Source organism: Myotis davidii, unplaced genomic scaffold, assembly GCF_000327345.1.
Source record: "Myotis davidii unplaced genomic scaffold, ASM32734v1 scaffold199, whole genome shotgun sequence".
In the NCBI taxonomy this organism is placed as follows: Eukaryota; Metazoa; Chordata; class Mammalia; order Chiroptera; family Vespertilionidae; genus Myotis; species Myotis davidii.
Window position 1 is genome coordinate 4,346,251 of NW_006290680.1, and position 23,323 is coordinate 4,369,573.

Here is a 23,323-nt window from a genome sequence, read left to right on the forward strand (position 1 = left end):
GGAAAGGCCTCCGTGCTCCACAGCCTGGTGATCATGGTGAGCTTTCCGTCCAAAACATGATAACAACTCAGACCCCATAGGGGCTGGGGAAGGGGTTTAGAGAGGTGGGCTTCACATCTGGGTGGCATTCTATGGCATCTAAGTATCCCACATCCAGTACCTGTTTGGGCCCCAGAATAGGCGTGAGTCACCACACAGGTGAGCCTGGCTTTGCAATCAACAGCCCAGGCAGAGTCACAGGCGAGCTGACCTTGGGCAAGTTGGGTAGCATCTACCTCATGGAGCTGCTGAGAGGGTTAATGATAGAACATTTACCACAGCGCCTGGCACATAAGAAGCCTTAGCTGCTACAGAGAAAGACCTCCCAGAACTCCCCAAATCTGCCCAAGCCAACTGTCTTGCATGTTCCCCCTGACATGTCATCTTGTGAGTCCCCAATCTGGGACCATAGTTGTACCAACCACACCAACAAGATCTACCATGAAAGCTGTCCACTAGCCATCTCTTGCTCATGCAGTTACATTCCCCAAAGTGCCTGGACCAACGTTTTCCCACTCCCCAGCCCATAGCCCCATCCATACCAACAGACGACCTGTCTCCCACTTGGCTGAAAAGAATTGTTTCCTTGACTTGCTCTTTCCCGCTTCCAAATGTCACCATCCTCAGACCTTCCAACCTGTCCCTCGACCCTCCCTCTTCTCTGACCTCCTTGCCAAGGCAGATCTGCCATCTGTTCTCCCTATCCCTCCTCCTCCCATCCTCACCAGAAACTCCTCCCACCCCTTGTGCTCTCTGGACCTTGAGTCTGCCACCTCTCCGTCTTCGGCTCTTTCTAAGTCTGCTCAAGGCTTCACTTCAACCAACCTGCTTCAACCAACACATTTATCATAGAACAGCCTCTCCCGCCATGTCGCCAACCACACACTTCCATCTCTTACAGCGTGGCTTCCACTCCGTTCACAGGGCTTGCTGAACCAGTCCAACGACATCTCCAACCATGCACCAGGGCCTTATCTCAGCCCTAATACCGGAACTCAAGAAACAACCACTGAGTGTCTTTCTGCTCATGGGATGCTGACTGCACTTCTAAGTCTGGTCTCCACTGACAAGAGAGGCTTCATTATCCCAGGTTATCAGGATGCTCCACTGCCGAGGCCTGGAGTGGAGTCCTGTGGACTCTGGGTACCAACTGTGGCTGGCCACAGTGACTTACAAATAAATGGAGTTCGAATGACCCATTTTGGCCACCCACTAACACTGGCTACACCCAAGACTCAAACTGTGCAGCTTGAATTTTCTCCCACAGGGTCCTAAGTCCCTCATCTCCCAACTTGGGCAGAATGTGGTGTGTGGGTTTAAGGGAGAGGGAGGGTGTGTGGACGGCTGGACTCCTGCAGGAGGCAGCAAACACTTAGGGAACCGACTCCACTGTGTGCCAAACACCGTGCCTGATGCTGGGGACAGAGAGTGAGAGTGATGTGGTCCCTGCCTCCGTGGAGCTCAGAGTGCGGAGAGGGGCAGACATTGAACAGATGATCACATGGGTTAATCACAAGTGTGCAAGTGCTCTGAAGACAAGTACAAGATGTAATGATAACACCCACTGGGGGGCCAGAGGGAGGGGGGCTAACACTGATTACTTCATCCCTTGAGTAGTCACTTCAGATCCCTCCTTCTTTGGCCTGTGATCGTGAATTCTAGCAGGCTTCCTCCTGTCCCTGATCACTACTACCATCCTGTATTTAGGGCCTCGCCATTCTGATTTTGGATTCTTTCTCTGCTCTAGATCCTCCCCCTTGTTGATTTCATTCCCTTCCAGCAACACCAGGACCATCTAGGTGAATCCTATGCCTCAATCTGTAGCCCTCAACTCTGACAGCAACACTTCCAACTGCATTATGGACATCACCTCCTGGATGATGAGCAGGCTCCTTGGATGCAAGCTGGCCAAAGCCATACCCATCCCTGCTCCCACTTTCTCCATCAACTCCTTCCAATGTGTGTTCCAACCTTCCCAATCACCTAGACTCAGAACCCCCAGGACATCTCTGACATTCCCCTCTCCCATCAATGCCAAGGCATACAAAGTCTTTGCCCTTAATATCTCTTATATCTCCCCCTTCTTATCCCTTTTCACAACCAACCAGCTTCAATACCTCAAGTTTAAACTATTTTAACAGCCTCCTAACTGGTCTCCCTGCTTCCACCCACCAAACAAGCCATGAACAGATTAACTAACTTAAGTGACCACTTCAGACCAAGATATTCCACCCCAACTAATTCACTCTACACAAATAGTCACAAAAGTACACAAAGATGTGCAGGAAGAAGTCCCCCACAGTATCACTTACACCAACGAAATGCTGGAATTACCTGCCCACCAATAGGGGACCCGTTTACAAAAGGACACATCCCACAGGAGAATACTGTGCAACTGAGAAAAAACAATCATGTAGATCTGTTTACAGTTAACAAAAAGATCGCCTCAACATACTAAGCTAAAAACAAAATACGATGGGGAATGGTATGTAAGACATAATACTGCCTTTCTAAAGCTACAGATTATACATATCTTTGTGCATAGACACAGAAAAACCAATCTCCTGATGGTGAATAGCTGTAGGGGGAAAGGTTTTTAAAGGGGGTGTGTGGAAGGTCATTTTGAAAAGTGCAGAAACCTTAAGCGTGTAGCTCAATGAATTTTCACAAACTAAACGTCCTTATGTCACCAGCACCCAGGTGGAGAATCAGAGCTTTACTAGGATCCCCAAAGCTCACTTGTGTGTCTTCCAGTCTCTGTGTTGCTCCACAAGGGTAGCCACTATCCTGATCTCCAACAGCAGATACGAGTTTTGCCTAGTTTTGAACTTTTATATACCCCCAGCCCCAGTCAGGAGGCAAAGAATCAATGTATCTCTCTCACATTGATGTTTCTCTCTGTCTGTCCCCCTACCTTCCACTCTCTCTAAAAACCAATGGGAAAATATCCTCAGGTGAGGATTAACAGCAACAACAAAAAGAATAATGCTCTTATAATTACTTTAGTGCATGGTCTGGTGAACACTTGTATCCAGGTCTCTTAGAACTATATGTAGGAGTGGAATTGCTGGGCCAAGGGACAGGCATTTGTTCAGCTTTAGCAGACATTGCCAAATCATTTTCCAAAGTAATTGTACTAATTTATACTCCAACCAGCACCCTGGGGGACTTTCTTTTTTGTATGCTTCTATGTCTCTTGAAGTTTTAGAGATAATGGATTAATTCTATAATGAAAATGAAGGTAAAATACAAATCCTATATAATAAAAGCCCAGCGACCGAACAGCAGAAAGACCAGAATGACCGATCGACCAGTCGCTATGATGTGCACTGACCACCAGGGGGCAGACACTTAATGCAGGAGCTACCCCCTGGCCCCTGGTGGTCAGTGTGCTACCACAGGGGGAGTGCCGCTTGGCTGACCGGGATGAGTGGCTGCTCCAGCTGCGAACCCCAGGCTGATGGGCAGAAACCCCAGGCTGCGATCTTCGCCTCCTCGCCCCAGGCTTCTCCTCCTCCTCACTCCCTGCCGCCTCCTCCGGACCACAGCACCACGATGGGCTCCCAGAGCTGACCCCAGAGGCTGGGAAGCAGGTTTGTGGCCACCACGGGACTCAGGCCTACTGTGCTGCCTCTCAGTGCTATTGTCCCTGGGCCCAGCCCCGGCCGGGTCCCCTGGAGAGGCGAGTGCTCTGGCTCCACGGAAGATGCTGGACCAGGGAGCAGCCGCTCAGAGGGCAGGTCCACAGCCGCTCGGCTGACCCAGATGAGCTGTGCTCCCACAGCAGGCCGATTCCCACAGGCCACGCCCCCCGCCCGTCACGAATCCTGTGCACCGGCCTCTAGTTTATAAATAAGTCACATCTGCAATCAGGCTATAATCCCATTTAAAGCCTTGGAATGGCTTCCCACTGCCTGCCAAGGTTCAACTTTTGCATCCAAGCATTCAAGACTCCGTTACCTGATTCCCTCCCCATCTGCTCCTGGTCTCCTTCAGCCTCCACACCCCAGCCCAGCTAGGCACCTCATCACTCACATACATCCTCAGTAACTTCCTCATCCTGGTTTCCTCTCCTTTACTTTCCTACTCCCTCATCTTCCCTATCAACATTCTAACCATCCTCCAGAGCTAAGACTTAAATAACACTTAAAATTATCAGGCACTCATCAAACTCTTGGGGCTTTTGTAAGGATTAAGTATAACAATCAGATAATGTAATAATATAATACCATTTAATCTTCAAGATGTCCAAGGTGGGTGGTGGTGCTCAGTAAGCACTCAACAAAGGTGGCTATTATGAAATTATTAACATTTTGCCAGATGCTATGCCAAGTGTTTGACATAGGCATCATCTCATTTGGTATGTAAGGCATATACTCACAATAAGTCATGAGATAACTATTACCTGATTTTGCAGGGTAATAAAATGAGGAGCAAGAAGGTTAAGTAACTTTCCCAAGGACACACACAGCTACGCATGGCAGAGGAATTCAAGCCCAGGTCTTTCTGGTTCCAATAACCATATATTTTACCGAATCAACTCACTTTGTTCTATCACAGACTTCAAATTCCATCTCTTCTACAAAGACTTCCATGACCAAACTCCTTGAGCCCTAGGGGTCCTTTATCTTCACCTCCATGGGGGTCTCTATTCCTCCTTTAATTCAACATGTGTGCGCTTGGGTGACCATTTGTGCACATGTCTTCTGGGTACATACCTAGGAGTGAACTGCTGGGTCATAGGCTATGCGTTTGCAATGCTTTTTAAATGAGTTAAGCATGATGTGGACTAAAGAGGTTAACACATTAGATTATCTTTCATCAGGAAGCAATGTTCTGAAGAAATGAGGCTCAGGCCTGGAATATTTTGGGAAGAAGGATGGTGGAAAAACAGGTAATTAACTGTCTATCTGGCTCACATTTGTCTTCTCCAAATGTGTTATTTGTTAAATAAATGTACAGAGGGCAGAGAGAACCCAGGACAGGAGAGAAAGGAGTGAAAAAGGCCTGGCTCTGGGTGGTGTGGTTTGGTTGGTTGGAGCATCATCCTGTACACCAAAAAGGTTGCGGGTTCAATCTCCAGTCAGGGTGTGTGCAGGAGGCAACTGATCGCTGTTTCTCTCTCACATCAATGTTTCGCTCCCTCTCTTTTCCTTCCTCTCTCTAAAATTAATTTTAAAAAGGGCCTGGAACACAGTGGACATTCAATAAATGCTGACTGTTATAATTAAACTGTTCAAAGATCAAAGGCCAACTGCTCACTGATATTATCTTTCATAATTTGTCATCATTTCATTGATTCTTAGACATACATCTTTCAATATCTCTAAAATTAAGATATGAATGACAGCCGATGGCAAGTCAGAGGTAAATTCTGACATGTTTTATTTCTCTTGGTGCTACACTTGCGATTGAATGCGTATTAGACACCGATAGGTGCAATGGCCACAGAGCCAGCCAGGCGCAATGGGAGCTGTCCATGGTGCTGACCACGAGCAGGAGGCCAAGGCTTGCCTGGAGCAAAGGTGGCACTTACAGGGAGGGGAGATCCCCAAAACAACTAGGCAACCCCATCCCATGCTTGTTATTAAACCACAATTCCTTTGCACTGGCTTGCTGATGCCTCAAAGTTCACCATTCCATATGGACAGGCACTTCCACTTACTAAGCTCAACCAGAGCCTACGATAGGTATCAACTTACATTACTTCATTTAATCCTTACAACCACTACTGTCTCCATTTTCAGAGGAGAACGCTGACTGAGGGAGATCAATGAGCCTGCCCATTAAGTAGGAACATGATCTTGGTTCAGAGCAGATCAGGGTACAATTTGCCCTTTAGGCTGCCTTACACTGAGGAAGGGCGGGGGCAGTGAATTCCTCAGACCTTCTTCGGAGAGGATTTGAAGGGTAAAAAGGGAGAAACCATAAAGAGGCAAAAATGAAATGGGTGGGGAACAAGGGAGGCAAAGAGCCCATGATAAGGATTTAAGAACAGAAGATGGGGAGAATCTGAAGATTTTGAGAGGATCAACTGAGCAATGTATACGAATGTACTTTGTAACTCTGCCCCTGGAAAACAATGTACTCTTACATATCCAATAAAATACACATCTCCTGAGCTCATTCCTTATGCCATGCTTTTCTTGGCATTGGGAATTTTATTAAGACACAGTCGTCTTTCAGGAGCTTATAGGTAGTGTGTGTGGGGTGGGGGGAATGAAACAGATAAGTCATTACCATTCATTCAACAAACTCTTTCTAAGTGCCTATTCTAGGCCTGTGCTGGGGACTCATAACAGATGAATTAAACCCAGATCTTGCTGAAAGCCCCGCCCCCCCTGTCTGTCAGGAGACAGACAAGTAAAGGGACAATTATGACACAAGGTGTTATGATTACAACACAGGATGGTTCAAGGGCAGAGATATACACAGTATTATAAGAGCAATAAGAAGAGATGAGCAAAGAAAGTAGAGGGAGGGTGTGGATTAGAAGTAGAATTATTTCAATAATGAATTAAATTTTATTGCAAATATAATCATAATAAAATTTATTGTAGATGCAGGTATTACCTTCTGGAAATTTACAACCGAGAACTGTACTGATAAGTGCAAAACATGTAGAGAGGGGCAAAAATGTAGAACCAAAATATAAGCTGAGCACAAAGAGTTCTGAATGCACAGTAAATACATTTTAGGGAGCAGGAGGTCCTACACCTAGCAGTGATAGTCAGGGGAAAGTCGTTCACTCTAGTCCAGCGATTCTCAGCCTGTGGGTCGCAACCCCTTTGGTCCAACAACCCTTTCACAGGGGTCTCCTAAGACCATCCTGCATATCAGATATTTACATTACGATTCATAACAGTAGCAACATGACAGTTATGAAGTAGCAACGAAAATAATGTTATGGTTGGGTCACCACATGAGGAACTGTATTTAAAGGGCCCGAAGGTTGAGAACCACTGCAGTCGGTCTGGCATGGGAAAACTTTCTGAGGAAGGGGCATCTCAGCGATCACTGGAAGGAAGAAAATTTACAGTCTCCACAACGGCCGCCTTCCAAAAGCAGCCGTTCCCACCTGCATTTGGGAAAAGCTGAACAAGCTCTGGAAGAACTGAGTTGTGGGCCAAAACAGAGTCTATAAGCACAGGCCTCAAGGCTTTCATGATCTGCCCCAACCTATCCTACAAGTCTGATGCCATGCATATACCAGGTGCTCCATCCACACTGCGTAATATTTTTCTCACCAACCACAGCCTACATATTTCTGTCTTCTTTTTTTAAAAGGTTTTTTATTTGATATTTTATTTTAAATATTTTTTTATTGATTTTTCACAGTGGGGAAGGGAAAGGGATAGAGAGTTAGAAACATCGATGAGAGGGAAACATCGATCAGCTGCCTCCTGCACACCCCCAACTGGGGATGTGACCGCAACCAAGGTACATGCCCTTGACCGGAATCGAACCTGGGACCTTTCAGTCCGCAGGCCAACACTCCATCCACTGAGCCAAACCGGTCAGGGCTTTTAACTGATATTTTAGAGAGAGAGGAAGGAGAGAAGGAGAGAGAGAAACATTAATGTGAGAATAAAACATCGATCAGCTGCCTCCTGCACACCCCCTACCAGGGATCGAGCCCACAATCTTTGGTGCATGGGACGATGCCCAACCAACTGAGCCACACCAGCCAGGGCTACTTCCACCTTCTTACGAGCACAGTCTCTGGAGCCAGAATAACTGGGCTTGGGACTTGAGGCATCCCTCTGCTACTTTCTGAGTAAACTACAGAAAGTTACTGAACTTCTCTGAGCTTCAGTTCCCTCACAAAACAGAAATAATAATAGCACCCACCTCACTGTTATTATAAGGTTTAAATGTATTGGTCAGGTCTCACTAGGTTATGCTACAGTAACGAGTGACCCCCAAATTTCAGTGGCTAAGAGAACAAAGGTTTAATTCTTGCTCATATTAAACATCCTTTGTGAGTTAGCTGTGGCTCTATCTCATGAATTCTTCTGGGATTCAGGAGGAAGGAGCCAGCTCTATTTGGGACATGCAGTTCTCATGGCAGAGGGAAGACAGGAATGAGAGAATCAGAACTCTTCCAGCCAATGAACTTTTCTCCATGTATATATATATATTTTTTAAATTTAAGTACAGAAAAGAAGAGATAGGAAATATGCTCCCTAATAATGTGAAAAAGCCAAAAGTGTAGGTGAGGTTGGGAGAGCTCTCCCCTGAACACACAATGAAAAGAGAATTCATCAAACTACCGAATGATTTGCAATAACAAGGCAATGTGTTAGCCCATTATAACACTGGTCCACATTAATTGTGCCCCTTTTGGGGCTAAACTCAATGACATAGCATATGTGCAGTGACTGTCATGAAAAAGGCATTCAGTAGATTATTACTGCTATTATCAACAAGTAGTGTTACCTACCTACTCTGAGGTAGACAGCAGCGCCCCCAATTCCCAGGAACTCTCAGAACACTGAGGCTCTGGGAACTGAAGCGATTTGCTCACAGTCCCACAGCCTGCAAGTGTGGCGAGGCAGAATATAAGACAAATCCATCCCCTCCACACACAGCGCTGAACAGTGTTCACAGCAGCATTCTTCCTAATAGCCAAAAGGTGCACACAATCCAAATGCTCATCAGCTGACGAACAACAAAAAGTAGACTATGGAGCTACTGGAGTGTTACTCAGCCACAAAAAGGAATGAAGCACTGAGAAATGCTACAGCAGAGATACACCCTGGAAATAAGCAATATGAAAGAAGCCAGTCATGAAACACCACATAGTCTATGACTATTCATATAAAATATCCAGAAGAGGAAACCCATAGAGATAGAAGGCAAACTAGTGGTTGCAGGGGCTAGGGTGAGGGAGGACTTCAGAGTGACTACTAATGAGTATTAGGGTTTCTTTTTGGGGTGATGAAAATGTTCTACAATTGACTGTGGTGATGACTACATAACTGAATATACTAAAACCTGCTGAGTTGAACCCTTTAAACAAATGAAATTGTATGTTATGTAATTATCCTATATAATAAAGAGGTGATATGCAAATTGACCCTTACATCATAACGCTGTCACAAGATGGTGGCATGCAGAGGGGGCGGGGCAGCGGGGGCGGGGCTGGCGGCCGCCTCCCATGGCTTCTGCTGGGGTTTCCGCAGCCCACACACATGGGCTTCAGGGGTCCCGGCGGCCACTCCACGCAGCTTCCACCGAGGTTCCTGTGGTCCCGCAGGGGTATGGGGGTCTCAGTGGCCACTTTGCGTGGCTTCTGCTAGGGTTTCTGCAGCCCCATGTGCGTGCCATGGGGGCAGGGTCTGGCGGCCGCTTCACACAACCCAGAGGCGGGGCAGCAGGGTGGCACTCCAGGACTCAGGGCTGTCCTGTGGCACACCGGCCACGCGGGGTGGGACTCCGGGACTCGGGGCGGCAGTTCCATGGCAAGGGGGGAAGGGAATGGGTCCCGGGTCTCATGCGATTTTGCGCAATGGGTCACTAGTATCTCAATAAAGTACATGTATATGTATATGTATATGCATATGCATATGCATATATCCATCTCATCTCCCAGGCCCTGCTCTTGACCCTTATTCAAGGAGGCAGTGGCATGAGGGTGGGCAAGGCTTATTCAGGTCAGCACTGGCCTCTGCCAACATGTGAAGCCTGTTGCCAAGGCCAGACGAGGCCTGGGCTGTGCAGTGTGGACCCTGGGCATGCCATCCTCAAAGCACACACGTAACCCCACAAAGGCACACAGATGAAAACATGCAGTGGGCACATGGGGGAAAAAGGGGGAATTCCTTACTCCCAGCTCCACAGGCCTTCTGTCTGTGCCCCAGGCATCCGCCGCCACCTTCTTCAGTCCACACATGGTCAGCTTCCTTCAGAGCCTACCAGACCCAGGATCAGTTGAACCAGATGGAACCAGCTAGAACCACCTGGCACTAGCACTCACCAGAGGAAATGGACCTAGGACAAGCTGATCTCAGCACCAAGGCTGCTGGTAAAGCTGGCCTCAAGCAGCACACACCCTTTCTGCTCCCACTCAGCTCATCCCAATCCCATGACTGCTTAAAACCCACAGTTCCTTTCTGCACCACTCTGCAGGAGGGCAGCCACGGGTGCCCACTAAGGCTTTCCAGGCAGAACCTCCCTGCACAACTGCCTCATACCCCTAGGATAGAAGTTCAACCTTTATTTGCAAACAACTGAAACAAAGACCTCCCCTGAGTTGGCCTTGGCAGAGCTGCAGAGCAGCTGGGCCCCCTTGGCTAAGGGCACTTACTTCCCACTCCCTCAGAGGCGGGCATGGAAGGAACTTGCAAAGGTGCCTGGCACTCAGCAGGCACCCCATACCTGTCCAGGAAACCAAAGCCTGCTATGCTTCCAAATCCCAGCTCTGTGCTTCTCAACCTTTAACGTGCAAATGAAGCACCCAGGGGGCTTGCTAAAACACAGATTCAGATGCAGTGGGTGCCGTGGGCTTGAGATTCTGCATTTCTAACAACTCCTAGGACCTACATGAAGCCCATGCTGCCGGTCTGGGGCCCACTTTGAGTGGCAAGACTTTGGCCCATTTCACTCACTCTTTTTTTTTCTCCTGATTTCTTCACCTTTCTTGGTTATGCAATGAACCTCTTGAGACGCTGATGAAAGCTATTTTCTCTTTCCTTAGAAAACTACCTGTCAGCACATACACACAATATGTTGCATAAAATTTTGAGGCTTGCAGTCCATGAGTCAAAAGCCTTTCTTCTGGACAGTCCTCCTGAAAAAGAGGATGCAGTAGAGAATGGGGGTGGGGGGAGCCTCATCAGAGAGTTAGGGCTCCCGGGTATGGTCCCAGCTTCACTATGGACTTCCTGTGTGACATCCGACAAATTCCTGCCCCTCTCTGAGCTATAATTTCCCCACCACGAGGGGACAGGACGAGATTATGATGACAAATACGTTTTCTTATTCTTGCCAACTCTGGTAGCTGTTACCTAAAATACCCCATGTTAAGAATTCTTAGACTGTCTAGACTTGGCAGAAAAGGGTGCTGTGATTGATTGGTGATTCCTGTCATGGTCCCAGGATAGGGGAGCGGGGCTTAATTAATTGGTGATGTCTGCCAAGGTCCCAGGCCTGGAGGGCCCTTCGAGCAGTGACATTCCACAGCTCATTTAGAGCCATCTCCGACTGGGGAAAGAGAAGTCTGTGCTTCTCCTCAAGGGGGCAGGAAGGGATAATTCTTTAAGCCGCTGGCTTCTCAAACCTGCCACCCTGCAGCCCCCTTTGAGACCAGGTAGCAGAATCCCTGCTCCATGGCAGAGAAGGACAGCATGTCCTTGTGCTTCCATCCTTGGCTATTTTTAACTCCAAGGACAGATGCTCAGACAGAAGCTGCAATACAAGAGGGCTGCCGCAGGCCCCCCAGCCTCCTGAGGAAGGAGAGCCACCACCCTCCCTTTGTTCGCGAGGTGCTCCATTGTTGGCCAAGTGAGAGTCAAGGCAAGCTACCAAGGGACAAGAGAAGGGAAGTGAGAATTCACCTCACTTCCCGTGTGAATTCTTCCAGGGATCTGCCCCATCTTTCCCCAGGCTGGCCAGTGCCACTCCTTGGTACAGTCACAGACCCTCTGCCAGCCCCTACCTTCCCTCTATCCTTGTACCTGTTCATTCATGCATCCAGCCCACATACATGTGCTGGACTTCGTACTAGTGCTGAGGACACAGCATCGAGCAAAACGGATGAGGGTCTTTGTCCACTGAGCCCTTCTAGGCTGGGATGGAGGAAAGACTGCCCAATTCTGTAGAAATGACTGTGAGTACCTCGCCTTTCTATCTCCAAAACGGAAGACCTGGCACAGAGGAGGGTTCCAGAGTATATTTGTTGATTAAAAATCACATAAGACAAATTCTGGAGTTTCAGGATCCTACGGGAACCTATCTCAGACTAAATGAGATTCATTCATTCATTCATTCCCTCTCACCCTCACCAAGTCTTTCCTTGAGCACCTTCTCAAAGTATCTGCTAGGCACTGGAGTTAGAGCAGAAAACAAACTAAGGGAAACAAAGTTCCCTCCTGCAGCTCCAGTCTAGAAGAGACATCCAAACCTTACACCACACAAATACATAAAGATACAGAAGGTGCTGGAAGGCAAGTGGAAGGATGGGTGTTTCATTTTTAAACAGAGGTTAGATAGGCCTCACTATGATATGTGGGTAAACTTGAAGGAGGTAAGGGAACGAGCCAGGTAGACATCTGGGAGGGGGGGCGGAGGGGGGTGCTTCCAACATAGAGACTGCACACTGACAGAGCCTGAGGGGGCCTTACGTCTGTATGTTTGACCAACAACAAGGAAGCCAGAGTGGCTGGAGCAGAAGGAGCAAGGGGAATGGTCTGAGAGAACTTTGAGATAGGGTGGCAGGCAAGGAAGTACAGACTTTGGAAGGCAGACACACCTTACCTCAAGCCTGGCATACAGCGGATGGAAACAAAGGTGACAAAGAGGAAGATGATGATGCAAGTAGCTGGCATTCCCTGGGCACTGACCACATGCCAGGTGCTATGCTACACAATGATCGTGGATTCATTCATGTAGTCCTCACAACAACCCATGAAATAAGTCCTATATAATTCCCCCTTTACAGATAAGGAGGTGGCAGGGCTGGGACAGGAATGCTAGCAGTCTGGACCAGTCCACTGTCTTCCTGATCAGACCAGCCCTATTGCACATGCTCCGGGGGTACCAGTTTCTTTCCCTCCCAGAGTTCTTAAACCATTTGGATTCCTTTGAAAAAATTTTGAAAGCTGTTTTTCTCCATTTAAAAAATTCTGGTTTTCTCCAGAATAAAAAATTGATGCACAATGATACAACTTGTACATAATTTCAAGAGTTTCAAGGTTATGAACTCAGGCCCTGAAAGTAATTGCTTTGTAAACATTTGTAGCAAAAGCAAGAATTGTCACAATTGCCTAAAATGGCAGAAAGGGAACATGGGCTCCTATAATACCATCTAAAACTACTTCTACAATTTGTCGAGAGCCTCCAGAGCAGCGGTCGCCAACCTTTCAGACCTCCGGTTGGTGACTGCTGCAAGAGTGAGGTATTTGTAGATTCGTTGTATCTCATTTAAACCCCACTTTAACCCGGCGAGGTGATTAGTATTATGCCCCCTTTACAAACGAGGAAACTGAAGCACAGAGAGGTTATGTGATTTGCCCATGATCACACAGCTGGTATTTGGCAGAGCTGAACTCTACCCCAGATTTAGCTGACCTCAGACAGTAGTCTCTATTCCAGTCACTTCCTTCTGGATTCTCTAATTGTACCCTTTTATTTCCCCAGGGAGGGTTAGAAACTTACTCAAGATCTCATAGCTCTCAGCACATACAGAGATGGGTTCAGGACTGTGTTGCCCAATATGATAGCCACTAGCCACATGTGACCACGTAAATTAATTAATATTTTCAAAAATAAAGCATTTGGTTCCTCAGTTGCACGAACCACATTTCAAGTGCTGAATAACCCCCTGTGGCCATCATCACAGCAGTTTCTATGGAAAGGCTCTGATCTAGAACTTGTCTCTTGACCCTGAACCTAGGGTTCTTCCAATGTTAGAGACTCCTAGAAATCAGATTTACACGATTAATGAAGTGGATGGAAGGGGAGACAGGAATATGGCAGCTGAGGGGGCACAAGAGACAAGCAAACTCAGAGAAAGGCTCATAGGAGGAAAGCCTACGTCAAAATCTTGTACAGGATAAAAGCCATGAGAGCCACTGGCTTGGGACCTACCTCGCCAGCAATGAACACGCCTGTATGTCTGATTACAGGGACCCTCTTCTAATACAGTTCTCATTCTTTGCTGATGTGTGCGGTTTCTTTACTTGGGGACAAGACCTTTCAACCAGTAAAGGGAGATCAAGTTGAATGGCAGTCCCCTAGGAGAGAGAACTCCGTGGCCAAAACTCCTGCTCATGTCTCTGGAACAGCGAGGAGACCAAGAGCAGGGGGCATTCTATAGCCAACAAATCCGTGGGGCCAGGACTCAGGGGAGCCACACTGTGGGCACGAGGCAGTGACTCAGGGTGGAATGGGCTGCAGACAGGACAAGGTGGCGGCTGCACCTGCAGCTGCTAGAGCAGATGTGAAGACCCAGACCACTCAGGCTGCAAACCCAACCAGAGAGAGCCGGCTGAGCAGCCGTCCACATGGTGCTCCCCGGGAACTCCTAAATGCCTGCAGGATATTCAAAGACATCAGCACTGGATCTCTGCTGGAATAGTGTGGAGGGAGAGAAGAAAGGACCACAGAGCTGCCCCAAAACTGCCTGGCACAGAAGAAACAGCTGGGGGAGACCCTTAACCCTGTGCGTAATGGTCCCTCCCTCCTTCCCTTCATTTCTTCCTTTACATATGGACAATTGCAAAAGGCTGTCAGAAAATGGGAGAAGAGTATTAGATGAAGACAGATTAAATTCCTTCCCATCTCTTATCAGCTGAGTGGGCTTTAGAAACCCCCTAACCCTCTGAGCTTCATCTTCCCATCAGTAAAAGGTGGGTGGTTTTACTACATACTCCAGCAGTTCTGTATGGCTCAAATAATACCAATACTACTGATAATGACAATAGCCATTTAGTAAGAACTTTTTCACGATGTGCCTCATCACCCACAGTAGGGCTGGGCATGCATTCAACATTCAATAAAAACCTCTCAAATGCTGAATTTACCGTGTAAATGTTTTATGTAATAGTAGTAATAATAATCATAAATTATTATGAAGTGAGTGTCTTACTACTGTACTGAGCCCATGTCACACATGTTACTCAGTCCACCCAGTGACCTGAGAGGTAGGTATTATTATAATCTCCATTTAGGAGATGAGGATACTGATACAGGGAGGCTGTCCTTGGTTTCAGGTCATAGCTAATAGGGTAGGGCAAGAAAGGAGAAGTGGTTTAGATGCTGGGCTATCTGATTTTAACCTGTGTAGAGTCTGCCTTCAAATTAAATAAGTATTTTGTAGTTAACCAAGGACTGCACAGTATCATTTGATTTGCAGTATCATCGCTGTGTTGCGGTTAATGGTGAAGGTGACTTCAGGCACACGAGAAGGACTTTCTGCAGTCGAGCTGTCTGTCAAAGGAAGGAACCGCCCTTCACTGTCATTCAAGAGAGACTGGACTGGGGATGAAGGCACAGTCTCCAGATGGGAGACTGGATGGGCTCCGTGAATCCCAATTGTGTGTGACCATCAGAATCACCTGGGGAACTTGTGAAGCAACCATGTCCAGGTCCATCTGAGATTTTTAATTGAGTGGTCCGGGTTGGAGCTCAGGATTCTGGTTCCGGATGAGAAGGCATGTGCAGAGCAGGCTGAGACTCACCGGATGAGTGAAATGCTGAGCACCCTCCTTACCAATATTGTTGGATTCTAGAGGCCATGGGAGCCACCCAAGAACCCAGGACATGCCCACAAAAAAAGCATGCGATCACTTAGTAATTACGAAACCATGCTCTATGCCAAGCATTACACGCCTGTCTCCATAGACTCCTTCTCCCACGCCACTTCCGCCCCGGGTTCCCTGTCCCCTTCCTCCCTGTTTCAGCTCCAGCATCCCCTCCTCCAGGAAGCCTTTCCTGACTCCCAGACCCCTCTGGGCTTTGCAATGACAAGATTCTCATCTGCGGGCGTCTTTGTCTCCGCCTACCCCCACCACCCCAGGTTGTGATGGAGCTGGCGGCTCACTCGGGCCCAGTGTAGGTGCTCACTAAACATGTAGAGGGACCTGCTCTGCTCCATGAAGGATGGGCAGAGGAGGCAGCGAGGAAAGCAGCCGCTGCAGGAAGGAAGTAATCCAGGTCACCAGGTTGGGAGGAAACAGAACCTACAAATTCGCCCTGCCACCGTTCAGAAGCAGCCTGGGCTATTTATAGTGCACAAGCCTTCTGCTTCTTGCATTTAAATGCAGGGCCAGGCATGGAATAAAATCCTGGGTAAGTCTGTCAGTTTAAAAAAATTTTTTTTACAAGAACAGGAGCAGAAAGCAGGGAGGAAAATGAAGTGTGCCTGTCAGGATGAGCTGCCTGGTGCCGTCCCTGGGCCTGCCTTGGCACGTCTGTGGTCTGCAGACGAATCATATGCAACTCCAGACCTGATCCTAGAAATCAGTGTCCCTGTGGAGACCAGCCTGTGAAGGTCCTTCTAAGGTGATTTTTAAATAGTGGCTTCAGTTTACAAAGCAGTATCACAGCATGACCCTGCCTTGGTTTAAACTTGCACTCCTGCACACACGCACACGCACGCACACACACAACTGAAAAGAAATGGCCCCAATGGTTAAATATTCTGCTTTTGGATTACAGAACTGGAGTCACTTTTATTTTCTTTTTGAGTGTTTTATGTGCATCTTTCCCCAAAATTTCCATCTTGGGTATATACTGCATAGACTGAGCACCTTAGATGCAAGGACACTGGTTCTGCCAGCTGCTGTGTTTGACCTTGGCAGATGTCCTTAACGTCCTCATCTATAAAATGGGAACAGCAAGAGGACCTTCCTCAGAGGTCCGCTCTGAGGACTATACAAGATCACGTGCATGAAATCAGCACAGCATCTAGGACAGTGGTTCTCAACCTTCCTAATGCCGCGGTCCTTTGATACAGTTCCTCAAGTTGTGGTGACCCCCAACCATAAAATTATTTTCGTTGCTACTTCATAACTGTAATGTTGCTACTGTTATGAATCGTCATGTAAATATCTGATATGCAGGATGTATTTAGGCGACCCCTGTGAAAGGGTCGTTCGACCGCCAAAGGCGTCGAGACCCACAGGTTGAGAACCGCTGATCTAGGACATGGATATGCACAGGCAATGCCCGCTAGTACAACCCTACAAGTGTGTGCAACTTGTGAAAGCATAATATTGTTCTAAAAAATTAAAACAATAATGACTCTCCCACTCCTGATATAGACCGTGGCTGGGAGGCCTCAGAGCCCCGAGTTCCATATCCGACCTGGCTGAAAATGCACCAAATGGCCCTTCCTCCTCTCAATCTCACTTTTCTAATTTTGACAATGCACAGCTCTGGTCTTCAAGAAGGGCCGATTTGCTAATGCACCTACCTTGCCCCCATGAGGCATAAATAAATCGCAGGAAGCTCCTCCCTGACCACACATATCGCCCAGGATATTGAAGCACCTGCCCCAGGTCCAGCCTGATGAGCAGCTTTTCCCCTTCAGGAATGTGCTCAGCAACCCCTGCTCAACGGGGTCACCTAGTTATCTGCTCTGCTTGTCTTTCCTCCCCAGCTGAAGAGGGCGCTCCCCGCCCCCACCCCACCCCCATCTCCCACATTGTACCTTCAGTACCCAGCACATTAGATTAGAACACGGGTCAATAAATATGTTTACTGCATAAAGAATACTTTTAAAAATGATAAAGGGCAATGGCCAGGGTAACAGACTCAATACCAGCAGGCCTGTGTTTGACCTTACTACTGAATGGCCTTGAGCCAAAGATAAGCCTATCCTCTCTGAACCTCAGTTTCCTTGTCTGTACAATGGGTACGACAATTATACTCCCCTCATTTTCTGATGTTTCAATAGAATAATCCAGGTAAGTGCCCACAGTACTTAGCATGCATAAAACCCAAAACAAACATTAGCTATCACGATGAAGATGATTATTAAAAGTGTAGGATGTGACAGACAAGTGAATAAAGAAGGTGTGATGCATATATATAATGGAATATTAGCCATAAAAAAACAATGAAATCTTGCCATTTGCAACAACATGGGTGGACAAAGAGGGAACTATGCTGAGTGAAATGAGTCAGACAAAGACAAATACCATACAATTTCACTTACATGGAAAATCTAAAAAACAAAATAAAAGAAACAAAACAATTATGTCGAGATCCCAGAGTGCCAGCACTTTCCCTCCTGGCCTTGCCTGTGGCTCCTCTCTGGTTCAGGTTGATGGGGCCTGTGAACTATTGAACAGGCTGCTTGCTACCTGCACAAAGGTGCCCAATTGATGGTGGTCACAGGGCTGAAATCCAGCCTGTTTTCACTTGCCAAGCCATGCATACCCCCACTGGTACTAGAGAAGAGGAGCCTTTTTCTAATTCATTTTTAATATAATCACCTGGGATGGAGGTAAGGGGGAAAAGCGTCTTCCTCTAATTTTCACAAAGGTGCCAGACAAACAATGTGTCTACACAGGGCCCAGGACGTGGGACCAGGACGGGAGAGAGTTCCCTGGCTTGTTCTCACACTCAGTTCAAAGGATGATGTGGGGTCCAAGGCAATTGAGGCCCTCACACTTATTCTAAGTATTTAAAAGTTCTAAATCAGGCTATTAAATAAAATATGTCCTACCCTTCCACTTTGACAAATATGCCTTCATAATGACCTTGAAGGACAGGACAGGTTCAAATTTAGAATCCTCAGCATTCCGTGGCTGAATAAGAAGTGAGGAGGGAGCTCGCCCCCAGCTGCAGCCTGCCTCTTCCCTCCAGCACCCTCTCCCCATCTCTACACCCTTAGACCCCCTGCATGTCAAAGGCCCTAATCTATACATCAATGTTCTGTTCTCACTCCACAAACTGCCACTTCAGGACCACCTACCAGGCCATCAGCCATGGACAAAGTCCATCCTGGATGGACCTAGGAAGTGGTCTGAACAGCCCATGGGAGCTGACTCTAAGCCTTCTGGACAGGGAATTCTGGGGTCCCACGTACCCAGAACACAGCCTGAAAAGAGGGTGCAGGGTAGGCATAACCCCATCGCCCCGGTGAGGAAGGCTGGAGAGCCACCCGACAGTGACCTCACATCAGGGCCTTTCTTCCCAGTCTAAAGGCAGTAATGACGCACGCAGCCCACGGTTCTACCAGCAGCGGGCCTGCCACTCCCCAGACAGGTTGTGAGAAAACTCACAAGAGACTGGCAGGAGTCCATTCTTTTGGGGATTGTGATCCGATTTTTACCAAACCCTGTCACCAATCAACAGATTTGCCAACCACATGAGGATGAGGTGGGCATGAGGCCTCTCTCACCTTTCTTCCCTAGCAAGGCCCAGATTTAGGGGTTTAAATTTCTTGGGCAGCACCAAGCACCTGTAGGTTTAGACCCACCCTGAGCCCCTTCTGGGGCTGGAGACATACAGACCCTTCTCCTGGCCAGGATTAGGGTCACAGACAACCTTGTAAACCCCACCTTTAACTACAGAGTGGTTTTCCTTTATTTTCTTAATTTAATTTTTTAAAGACATAAATGTTCACCTCTGGAGAGAAATTATGGGTTTCAAGAATTCTTGAAAAAGAGCTTCATTCCAGAAATGTAAAGCCGGCATTTTAAATTTGGTTCTCATTCACTGCTGGAAAGTATTAGAATGAAGATTACAAATTTAATAATGTAACGCGGCAGGAATTGGCCCGGCCTCATCTCCAGGAGAGTAATTTGTTCCTGCCTTCAAAATGGCACTTCCCAGCCTCCCGGCATCACCAGACCAGTCTGGTGACACACTCCTGACTTTTCTGTGTCTTGTGCTCTGGCCCACGCAGCCAGTCCAGACACCAGATCACATCATCACCGTGGTGTGTTGGTTCCATGCTGGCATGGCCAGTCCTTTGGGGACAGTCACTATAACCAAGGGGAGCCATCCTGGGGCCTCTTGGCTCCATGCTTCCTGCCTGCAGCCAAGCAGGTCTTGGCAAACCCCAAATCTGAATCTGTCACTTCTCTGCTCAAAACCCAACAGGGGCTCCACTGCCCTCAAGCTCAAGTCAAAGAACCTTGACTTTAAAGACCAAGTATGATCCAGTCCTGTTACTTCCCCCACCACATACTCTTTTCTTTCCTGGGGCTTTCAGAACACTGTGTGCCCACTGCAGGCTGGCCTCTGCACAGCTGCTAACAATAAGAACCAAATTAACAGAGCACTACCTATGTGCCAGGCACTGTTCTCACCGCTACCCCATGAGGTAGGCAGTTTAGCCCAGTGGTCAAGCTCAGACTCTGCAGTCAGACAAAAGGGTGTGAGTCCTGCCTCTGAACCATGCTGGCCGTGCAATCTTGGGCACCAGACATAACCTCTCTGTGCCTGTTTCCTCATCTATAAACGGGGAGAGTGACAGTACCTACCTCACGGGGCAGCTGTGAAGCTTGAACGAGTTAATGGAGGTGAAGTGTCAGACCGTGATGGGTGCCATATGTTAATCATCATTATCCCCATTTTATAGCGAGAGAAACAGAATCACTGTGTGATTAAACAACGTGGTTAAGGTCACACAACTATCAGTGAAAGTGTGGTCTCTAAACTCTGAAGCCCTCAATTTTAACCATAACACATCCATTATAAAAATTTTTGAAAAATATTTAAAAAAGCACAAACCAGAAAGCAAAAACTACCCATAATTCTTCCATGCAGAAGCAATTATGGTTAATATTTCCATCATGTGCATACGAGAGAGAGAGAGAGAGAGAGAGAGAAAGAGAGAGAGAGAGAGAGAAAGAAGAAGAAGAAGAAGAAGAAGGAGGAGGGAAGGGGGAAACAGCCACACACACTAAGAGAATCCGGGATTCAAACCCCACCACTCATAATTGACTCCCAAACCCATGCTCTTAGCATTATGATATCTGGTCCCACTCCCCTGCCTTCACTTAGCCAACTCCACTCATCCCTTAGCTTAGCTGTCCCTTCCCATGCTCATCCCCCCATCCCAGACAGGTCAGTTCTCCCCGCTCCCCCGCCACCCCGCAAATGGCCAGACTGCAATGGCCCTGAGGGCAAAGACTGGGCTTGCCTTAGGTCACCACCACCTAGAATAGGGCCGGGCCATCAGCAACTACTGGAGGACGAAAGGGGGAAATGGAGGGGAAGGAGAGTGGGAAGGGGAGGGAGATTTGGGATTCAGCTCTACCATTTAGCTCCAAACTGTTCCCTGTGTGAAATGCAGACAAGCATCACACAGTCCCTGACCTGGAGTGGCTTACACTGTGGCAGTGGAAAAGTGACAGAGGCCAGATTGTGCAAGCGCTGGAGAGAAAGCAGCACAACGAGCATGTGGGTACCCAGGAGAAATGATCACCTCCACTCGAGAGAAGAGAGGTGTACTTCCTGGAGGAGGTGGCATTGGAGCCCTGAAGGAGTGTGTTTGTGTATGTGTGTGGGGGGTGGGGGTGGGGTGGGGGTGTAATCCTAGAAGAGGGAATCGCCCAACCAGAGGCATGGAGGTAGAAAATGCAAGCATGACCACCAAGAATGGAGGAGTCCATTTTGCCTGGAAATAACAAATAGCTGGAAAGGCTGGAAATAGGAAGTTCAATAGCCTGGCCCTACCCAAAACTTGTTTTCCTGTTCATCCTGCCACCTTCTCTCCAGTACTCTCTCCAAACAAGCCTAGTCCCTGAGCTGGAGTGAGCGATGCTGTCAGTCCCCTGCCCCATATCCTTCATCTTTACCATTTCAACGACTGCTGGCCCAACCTCCTGCTGCCAGCACCTTATTTCTTGGCCTGGGGGCAACAGGTTGGATGTGGTGGCATCATATAACTCTCCAGCCCAGCCCTTGAGGCACCTGGTCCATTCTTGGTGTCGGGCCCAGACAGATGAAAGATGTTTCTTGGGACATTTGCTGGGGAACTAATTAATTTCCATTACAGGCCCCAATTAGTGACACATCCTCCCGCCCACTCCCAGAGTGACTCCAGGTGGCATTTCCCAGGGACACCAAGTGCTGGAAACGCAGGGTGTGGACTTGAAGCCTCAGGTGCTGTTAGGGTCCAGGGAGAGAAAAAGGCCCAGCAGGCAGTCCAGAAGCGCGGGTTCTATTCCTGACTTGGCCAGAGACCTGCTGTGAGGTTTTGGACAAACCATGCAATCCTTCTTTGGACTTGGAGTGAAAAGGAGTAGATGACCTCAGAGAGACTTTACCTTGAAGGTGCAAAGATAGTAATAGCTCACACTTCTGATACACTTTTACTGTGTGTGGGCTCTCTACAAAGCACTTCACAAAATTGACTCACTAGAGGCCTGGTACATGAAATTCGTGCACTTGGAGGGGGTGGTCCCTCAGCCTGGCCTGTGCCCTCTTGCAGTCCAGGAGCCTCGGGGATTACCCGACTGATGGCTTAGGCCCGCTCCCCATGGGAAGCTGGCAATCAGACATCCTTAGCACTGCCACAGAGGCAGGAGAGGCCTCCGCTACCACCACTGCGCTCGCTAGCCATGAGCCCAGCTTCTTGGCTGAGCAGCACTCCCCCTGTGGGAGCGCACTGACCACCAGGGGACAGCTCCTGTATCAAGTGTCTGCCCCCTGGTGGTCAGTGCATGTCATAGTGACCGGATGTTCAGCTGTTTGGTCAATTTGCATATTAGCCTTTTATTATATAGGATGTAATCCTCATGACACCCTCAAACAGGGAGGGGCTATTACTAGCTCATTTACAACTGAGGAAACTGAGGCTCAGAGAGGTTAAGTCACTTGCTCAAGATCACACAGCCAACAAGCTGCAAAGCCAGGATTCAAACACAGGCCATCTTGCAGTGTAGTTCATAATGTAACCACCATCAGACCAAACTGCCTAATATAACCTGACTACTCTCAAATCCTCAGTGCCTGGCACAGGGCTGGGCACCACCATAAGTGCTTAATAAGATTTTGATAACTGGAAACTAAAGAAAAAACTTGGAGCATAAAAGACCAGTGACGGTTTGTGGGAGCAGGAGCGGTGACTGAGGTGGGAGGGAGGCTGATGTTTTCTTGGATGTCCTTCGGTGCTCTTCGGCTTTTTAACCAGGTAACATATGACTGTCAGTAGCAGCCGCATAAGGGTTGTGAGAGCAGTGTCTGTCCCAAGGAGGGGACAGGAGAGTCAGAGGATGGAGGTGCCTGGGACACTTTTTCCTGGGTATCTTTCATGCTTTTAAAATGTTTTACCATCTGCATATACTACCTAATCCAAATCATACTTATTCTTTTAAAAATTATTCAATGACCAATCAGCCAAGGATCAGCTAGAGAGAAACTGTGGCAGGAGGGGACGCTCTGGGGATGAAAGTGACTGTGGAGGGGTTCTAGCAGAGTGGGGGAGGACCCCGAAGGAGGAGCCAGGGGGCCTACACAAGTATCCTCTGATTTCTGGACCCTCGGGTTGTATCTGAACCAAGCCCACAGACCCTAGTTCTGCAGATAGAGATTCTGAGGCCTGAAAGACAAAGGGAAGTGGCCGGAGGAGACACTGAGATTCAGCAGCTGTGCAGAGACC

General features: G+C 48.0%; 1 protein-coding gene across 1 annotated transcript in view; it reads right to left on the minus strand.

The window, feature by feature from the left end:
* The window catches only part of RIMS4 (regulating synaptic membrane exocytosis 4), a 66,703-nt gene that overhangs the window by 19,584 nt on the left and 23,796 nt on the right, over nt 1-23,323 (minus strand). The window lies entirely within an intron of this gene.